The 9,115-nt window shown below is 40.0% G+C and overlaps 1 pseudogene; it reads right to left on the bottom strand.

The window, feature by feature from the left end:
• Window positions 1–347: 347 nt before the first annotated feature.
• Window positions 348–5,209, bottom strand: LOC137298721 (uncharacterized; annotated as a pseudogene).
• Between the last annotated feature and the right edge of the window lie 3,906 nt (window positions 5,210–9,115).

The raw sequence follows: 9,115 nt of genomic DNA, 5'->3' as shown, positions 1-9,115 counted from the left end.
CACCGAATATCTAATCACTAACAAGAATATATTTATGTATATGTATGTTTGTATGTATCCCTCTGTTGATGCCTTTATGTATTAAAATGTGTAAATACCACTGCACGGTCGTTTTTATTTTTATTTAATTATTGGAACCTTTGTGGTCATACTTAGCCAACTTTTAAGTTGAGTTGTTCTAAAGCATACCAAAAGCCGTGTTTTATATATGGAGACCTGCGCTAGAAGGAGTAAACCTTGGATGCTATGTCACTGCTAAAAGATACAACACTCATAAAGAACAACACAATTCTAAATACAAGTTCAGGTATTTACACACACATAATAAGATAATCACAAAATTCTACTCAAATCTACAATGTAAGTTCATAGAACTTATATCCATATAAACTGTATAACATAGAGTTTACACAAATGATTCAAATATATTCACAATGACACAGATATGATATAAACACCAAATGTGAAACATACATCAGAATAACGAGGATCTTATTCTTTCTTTTTAGAACAGACATATCTTCATATTGACATTCCCCAGTGCAGGTTAAATAGCCTACACGCTGTGGTACAGTCATGTGTAAAGAAATATGACAATGTACTCTACATCCAATTCAAAACAGTGAAACGGTTATGTACTTCTGCATTCAGACACATACATTTGTACATACATTGAATAAGCTATATATGAATTGACTTCCATACATCAAACAGACCCACCATGGAAAAATTTAACTGTTTGTATAAGACTTGATCATATAATGACCATGGGCAAGTGTGTGGATCCCATCATCAAGTACATAACGCTTGTCATCAAAAGGTGAAAGACTGACTTTATTGACAGCAACTGTATAGAGCTGATGTTGAAAGCTCCTGATTTGGTTCATCTCATGTCGAATTAGTGTTTTGTCAAGAGACACAGCTTGTAGAGCACATGCCTGAGCTGTCTCTTGATGACAGTTTTGGAAACCCCCTTTGCAGTCTGTTTTTCTGCCATAGCCATGTGCGTCATCATTGTCATGGTCATTTTCTATTTTCTTCTCTTTGACTTCTTGTTCAAAGGAAAATGAATACAGTTTTGGACGTAGACCGACAAATTCCTCCATGATACAACCACCCAGCTCATCCTTGAATTTCGCTAATACTTTAGCATTAGTCTTTGAGAAAAGAGAGTGTTTTGGAGGATAATTACTTGTATCAAACAGATGCCTATGTCCCCCTATGTCTGCATACAGACCAGGAGTTTCTGTTTTGTAACACAGGGAGTCTGTATCCGTGAAGCACAGCAATGATTTTTCCCCCATATTTGGGTTTAATGAAATTGTAATGAAAATCATACATGACCAGCTTTGATAGATCTAAAATAGAAACGCCTGCATAGACAGGCTGGTTGAGCGTCAGGCTGGCTCTCTTCTAATGAACAGCTGCCAAACCTGGATTAAAGATTCTAAATGTATCACACGTAGGCTTGGCACAAAGCTTTTTGTGACGTTTAGCTGAATTCACCAGCTCTACATTCACATGTTTCCTCACATTCATCAAGGAACGACCAAAACAAGAATTGTTCAACAGTTTGAAAAAGGCATTTTCTGTTTCATTTTTAGCTTGTTTTCTCTTCTCTGCATTATAGTCAATGAACGGGCGGCGTAACCAGGCTGTCTGCCTGAATTGAACAGCTCTGTGAATTTTAGTTAGAACCATACCATGATCGAGATAGAATTGTAAATTTCTATAGTGTAACACATAATTGTTTTTGTCAAGTAAGTTAGGTACTAGTTTTCTCACGGGTTTCCCCTTCAGGTTTAGTTTTTCTTTCAGTTGTTTGGAGTGTTTAGAAAACATGTCATCTGTGACTGTCGTGGGTTCAGGGGCTAGAGGATAGTCATTGTGAAGCTCATGCAGATGAGAGGGGTATTGGAGATCCAGCTCTAAGATGTAACCAAACTCAGCATCATGGGCTATACTCATCACGTCAATTTCATCAACGTTTTCCACCCAATGAAAATCTCGTTCAGGCAGGGCTTGAGACATGGCCCAACCATAAAGATTGTTTGCATCCCAATACATGAGATAGCTTGTGGGGACATTAGGATTAAACTCCTTGAGTTTTGTCAAATGGTTGTTGCATGATACATATTTTGTTGAGACACAAGATATGCCACCTCTCAAACCTGCTTCCAGCATGAGATGCTGATCTACATCTGTCAGGAGTTCAAACTCTACCTCACCCATTTTCAACATAGCATCCCATCCGAACCCAGGAAGAGTATAATAATGGGCACTGTCAAGTTCATAGTTTTCAAGGCACATATCTCTAAACTCCTTAAAAACTTCGGCAAAAAGTAAAGCGTCAGTTTTCATGTACAGATCATGGTACTCCCACATATTTTGTATATGAAATTTGGACCACTTGGCGTGAACATAATCTTCATCGGATAATGAATTCTCAGTCAGCCTACTGTAAAGTCATATTGTTTGGGAAGATGATTCAGCATGAATTTTGATTCGTCATTCATGAGGTAATATGGATAAAGCCCTTTCTTCAAAAGTAATTTTCTTTGTTCATCATTGTCAAATTCCCATAATAAGTGTTTGAATTTAGCGCCTCATTTCTTCAAATTGATAATCTTTGTCTTGTCAATTTCGTCAGAACAATCATTAACCATATTGTTCACCAAAGTATACAGGGAAGTTTGAAGAAATTTGAGAGAGTCAATAAATCATAGCCTGCCTAAAGAGAAAAAAATGTATTTCTCTAAATTCTGAGCAATGCATTCAAGTTTTCCTTTGTAAGTTTTATCTAAATGTTTTAACAACAGGTGAGAATCATAATTAGACAAATTATGAAAGATGACAGGCAAACAGAATTCATCTCTTGGACGTTATCGTGACTTTTCTTCTGTTTACTCTTTTTAAACTTGAGCTGACGGTTACAGCTTTGATGTGCAGCACCCCGGTAATTGTGAGTTTTCTTCCAATGATCATTATCCCTCACTTTGACTGAATTTTTATCAAAATCTTTATTACAGATATGACATCTATGAGCCGCCTGAAATGTCTTCTCGTCAGCCTCTGTCATATCTACACGAAATGTTTCACTCAGTTTTTCACGAATCGCCTTTTCATCTTTCAACAAACAATCAATGAAGTGTGCAATGACATTTGGACCCCTGTACACTACAGCAGGTTGGTAATTGTCTGGATCAGAGGACACGACTTTGTAGCAGAAGCCGAATGGTTCATGTTTCTGACAGATTGAGGTACAGAGAGATTTCTGTGCTTCCTGAGCACTGACTTGTTTCGTCAGGCATTCGAAGTCACAGTAGATGACAAAGGGTACTCTAAGCTGATTTTGAATGTTTTTTAATCTAACCCATGCCTTTTCCCCCTCAGGCATTTTGATTTTCTGCATTTTATGGTCATAGCAAAAGGGTGCATTTTTTTCTAACAAATCCTTTCGAGTGAAGCCATGAAGACAATGTCTACAGTGAAAAGCAGTTCCATTATGCTTTGATCGGTCTCCCATTAATCTGCTAAAGTTTCTAATCAAACAAAAATGTCTCTTTTCCTCCTGATTCAACAGTAATAGATCTTCTGTTTTATCACACAAGAGCTTACTGACATATAGAGGAAACGCACCATCCTTCTCCTCATAACCATACACATTCACAGAAATATTGGTTTGTTTTTCAAATTTTGAAATTTGACTCAATGGGACAGGAATGTCATTCCCACACATGTTCAGTTCTGAATCATAGGCAATATATTTTGAAACTCTGTTGGCATGATCTTTGAATGATAATGGGTTCAAAGCTGCAAGAATAGACCAAACAAAACATTTCTGATCATTGTTTTGAATATTAAAAATAGCTGTTTTGCTTTTCAAGTAATTTGGTAAAGGAATGAAACTGGATGCCGACTGGGGAACATACTCAGCTGTATTTACTTCCAGGTGTATGATGTGATCTAAGATCCAACCACTCCCCTCAGCCTGAAATTCCTGAGCAGAATAGTACAACTTCTGGAAAGCCTCGGCTAACTGCTAATCGACTTCTGCTAAGTTTGTTAACCAAAAATTTGTTGTTCTCAGAACAGGCTCAGCCAAACGACTTTGATTATTTTCGTCATATTTCATATAACTTAATTTGAGGGTGAGGAACCTTTTCATACCTTGCTTCGCCTACAAAAAACCATGAAGAATATCGACAATGTTTGTCTCTTCATCTGCTAGATATTTGAGAATGTCTACATCATTAGTTTGGTTTGGAGTGTTGACGTCCTCGGTGTCCCCTCTAAGGCTGAGACCCGTGAAGGTCCCTGGGTAGAATAGGCCTTCAGCAACCAATGTTTGCCATAAAAGGCGCCTATGCTTGTCGTAAGAGGCGACTAACGGGATCGGGTGGTCAGGTTCGCTGACTTGGTTGACACATGTTATCGGTTTCCAATTGCGCAGATCGATGCTCATGTTGATTGGTCACTGGATTGTCAGGTCCAAACCCGATTATTTACAGACCGCCGCCATATAACTGGAATATTGTTGAGTGCGGCGTAAAACTAAACCCACTCATTCACTCTAAGGCTGACCTTTGACCTGCTCCGTACTGGTTAACACGCCCGCCTTGATACCTCTCACGCCGTCTTACGCAGGAGTAGCATTCGTGAACATTGGTACCGAAAAAGCGTCACCCAAAGGCCTCCGACAGCTTTTACATTCCCTTCCATTATACGAACAATGTTCACAAAATAGTTTCCCTGGCAGTAGGCCCTTAAGGTGCCCACACCAAATACAGGTGTCAAAACGTGCTGGAGGGGAGGCTTCCTCTGACTGCAGACTGCAGGCCCTGATGAAGTTTGTTGTCTCTTCAAAGTGGACTGCTGACAGCTATGGTCTTGAAGAGCATCGAGGCGAGAATAAGACTTCTTACACTGCTCGCATTGAAATCGCTGGTTATCTATCATGTACGGTGCGAACATGACGCAAAAGGGATTTATTCTGTGTGAATGTTCCATTACACAGATGACACTGGTGCATGGAATGTGTAGGTTGCTGTTGAGTACACTGCCCTGACGTTTTCACACTTCGGGTGACTAACAGTTGAATGCGTTTTAGGTTCACTTCGGGATCATTTGTGCAGTGGTGATTTGAAGCCCATATTTCAAGCTCTTGTAAGGATTTCACCTTGTTGGGGAAATCTCGCTTCTGTTCCATCTAAAAGGAATGTGAAACTAATTGGTGAAAATGTGAACTTTTCTCAAAACAATATTATGTCAGTACATATGCTAATATAGAAAATATATTATTAGAGTACTAAGTGATGTACATATTTAAATGTTACAATATATATGTGAAGTGTTACTTAGAATATACAGTTGAAACTAATCGAAGGAAATAGACTTACTCTAACCTTTAATTGACAGTTATCTGTTGATTCTGTGAGAACTGTTCAAAAACGTGCGAATTTGTCAACTGTAGGTTATAGAATTAAATCGTTATCTTATGCAAGCCTTTTTATACCCATTGTAATGGGTGTGTTCATTTTATGCAATGGCATCAATTATAGAGATTTATCTTATAATAACATACCTTACAGAAAAAAGGAAGCAGTATGTTATCCCGTCCCTTTAACAGTGGAATCGCCACGCCGAGTTCAAACCTGTCTAAGGTAACGTTCGATTACAAAGGGGAAGGCTGGAACGGCGCAGTGACGCCCACACATTGTGACGTAATGCAAGAAAGTGCACATTATCGTCTGATAAAGTATTGTCGGCGCCTTTGATCTTTCACCGAAGCATCTTAGCATGTACAATAGATGCTCGCAAGAGCTATGTAAACTGTTAGCAACGGACAAACGTTGGATGGGTGACCTTTTATGGCACCTTGGCACCTTGGCACCTTGGCACCATACAAGAGGGTATGATTCCTGGATTTCGTGTGTGTCGGTTTCACAAACATTTACACCTGGTGCAACATTTGTTTTTTGCAACCTTCAAGTCAATATGAAGATAAAGGATCAGGACTATAATCAAAGTGAAATGTGAAAGATTATTGCTTCCTGACAACAAGGACAGAAGTACCAGTGATATAAACAAATGTTTACCAATCATCTTCCCCTTAACTCTTCCCAGGCTTTACACAAATACACACACACACACACACACAGAGAGAGAGACACACACACACACAAACACACACAAACACACACACAAACACACACACACACACTCAAACTATTATGTAGTGAGTGTGTTCTTTCAGTTGTGATAAGGCATCATTTATGATCAGTATCAAATCTACATTATTTGACACGGACAAAGCATGAGTTTTTCAGCGTATTTGTAGAAAAACTAACATGCTTTACGGGCAAATATGATGTTTTTTTACATCATGATTTGCCGAAAAATCCGAGAATCTATGCTTCCAATGTTAAAGTACTTATCTTCATACTGCAGATTAAGCACCCAGTTAATACCCAGTCTCAACCTTCAGTGTCATCGTCAGTCAGAATTATCGTACTGTTTCGTTACCCTTTGTCTCAAACTGTTGTTGTTACTATTTATCATTGTGTTTGTGTACTTGGCGTTTGAGGTTGACATTCACCTTCTACGGGCAAACGCTCACCCTGTCATACTGACTGCGTTTCCCTAAGAGAGTAACTAAATTGACGTCCGTGCACTTAGATAGGCTCTTTATGTGCATCATTCCTAACATCAGAGGTCGTGTTTAACTACTTCATTAATATTAGTTTAGATGGATATCGGAGCATTACATTTACTTGCTGAACAGATTTGGATCCCTTTGGTTTACGAACTTATGTACAGCCAGCTTGCATATCAGAATCATTAAAACTGCAAGAAACCGACATGACAACTCCACTGGTATTTGAGGATAGGTAAATCTGTCAAAGGGCACGTTCTATGTTGTTGCCTTCTTCGTGGATTAAAGTGGACAAGATCCGCTTTCTCTTATGTTTTTTATTATTATGTTTTACAGATTAAGACTGATATGCAGCAGAGAGGGTTCGGTGATCCTGGCACAGTCAGGCCGGTAAAGCTCATCATCAGCTCAGGGCCCTCGCCCCCTCTACACGCAGCGCAGACAGTGAATGGGACTTCTCCCAGGAAACACACCCACCAAGACCTTTCCGGAGAATATGGAGGCTCCCCAACACTGCAGCCTTCTGCATTACCCAGATTGTCAGAAGGGCTGTGCTACCGGTGGAGAACCCGAGCACTCTCCTCATCCGCGCCAAGACGTCAGGCGGTACCAAACCAAGTTACCAAGAAGAATGGGGAGCCTGACGACAGTGAACTTGGGAGGCAAGCGAGACATTTCAAAGGCGAGGTCCGCATATTTATCATGCTTTTCCTGAATCGTACTAATCACATTGCTGTCAAAAGGGACAAAAACTTCAGTGGTAATTCAAGGATTAGGCACAATTATTTCCACAAAGGGCATGTGATCTGCATACACCATTCCGTTTCCCTATCCATAACGAATTACCGATCTGTATAAAAAGTGAAACGAACAATGACTGGTCTGGTGCCAGGTTACTGTGCAAACGGTGGGAACTGATGCTGCCGTCACTCCATGCTCTTCAGCAATGCCATGTATAATGACGTAAAAAAACTACCCGTGGACTGGGTCTCTAGCTTGTCTGTCTTCCGCTCTAGGAACGACACTTTATCCCGGAGTGACTCGTTTTCAGATTAAATCGAATGTATCTGTTCGTTGAAATCACGTGCAAAGCGATCAAACGTTTCGTTAAGAGAGATAAGATCAACCTGTATTGACTTTTGCGCTACAGCGAGGTCCGACCCATCTGACAATGACGAGGATGACACAGTTCCGGTTACTCTGGTAGTAGATAATCTTGTTTGCATCCTGTCCACAGAGTTGTTAGTCCTGCTCTGGAACTTGCGAGGTCCGGGGTTGGACTCAACGTCACCTGAGACAGATAAGAGTGGACAACAACTCGGCGAGTCTGAGTGACAAACGCGTACCCTGGGGTAGCGATATATAATTGATATACATGAAATCATAAAGATACACTCGTTTTCCTGTTTAAATATCAGATAATTATTATAAACTTTGTTGCACTATTCCACACTTTCTCGGTGTATCATTATGTTACAAGGCAGATTACTTACCCTTAACCGTGTTTCTCATATGAGGGCTGTTTGCTGTTGTTTCTAAGAAAAACATATTTCCAGCATCGAGATATATTTTCCTTATAATGTTAAAATGTAAGGTAAGCTGTCTAACACTAATGAGTGAGTCACGTCATAATGAGAATTCCCTTGGTCACTGAGAGCTGGTTTCAGATCATGATAATCAAATCACCTTCAAATAAGATGCAGTGATTACCCGTAAACTGTCACTTCATTCATTTACTTCCCGTAAGAATGTTACGAGGGAATGTCAATAAGTTTTGAGCCTTGAGCATTTTTCATACCCAGGTGTCATAGCCTATGGTACGACATTGAACCTTGGGGTGTAGCTGATGTGATATAAAAGTTTTGGTATCCTACTCTCAGAAGTTATTGAACAGCTCACACTGACAGAAAGAGACCCCCCTCACGGCAGTGAAAATGAATAAAATTGAGTATAGAGCAGCAATTAAGGTTTTAGTTCTTGAAGGAAACTCGGCGAAGGACATTGAAGAAAGGCTTTCAGCAGTTTATGGGAAGTCTTCCCCTTCACATGCTACCACCAAACGATGGGTCAATGAATTTAAGCATGGTAGAGAGAGTCTTGACGATGAGCCCCGTCCAGGTCGCCAACAACAAGCACTAGTCAGGAAAACATTGACAGAGTGCATAGACTTGTGCTGGAAAATCGTCGAATCACACTCCACGAGTTAGAGGATACCACAGGCATTTCACACGGATCCATTGAGACAATTCTTCATGACCATCTCGTCTGGTCTAAGGTGTGCGCAAGATGGGTGCCAAGAATGCTTACAGATGAAATGAAGCAAACAAGGGTCACCATAAGCATCTCCATGCTAACCAGATACAACAAGAATCCAGAAGATTTTCACTTTAGGCTAGTAACCTGTGATGAAACCTGGATCCACCACTATGATCCTGAGAGCAAACAAGAATCCATGGAATG

This window comes from Haliotis asinina, chromosome 10, assembly GCF_037392515.1.
Source record: "Haliotis asinina isolate JCU_RB_2024 chromosome 10, JCU_Hal_asi_v2, whole genome shotgun sequence".
Taxonomy (NCBI): Eukaryota; Metazoa; Mollusca; class Gastropoda; order Lepetellida; family Haliotidae; genus Haliotis; species Haliotis asinina.
Note: the sequence above shows the minus strand (reverse complement) of the source record. Positions and strands in the feature narration are given on the sequence as shown.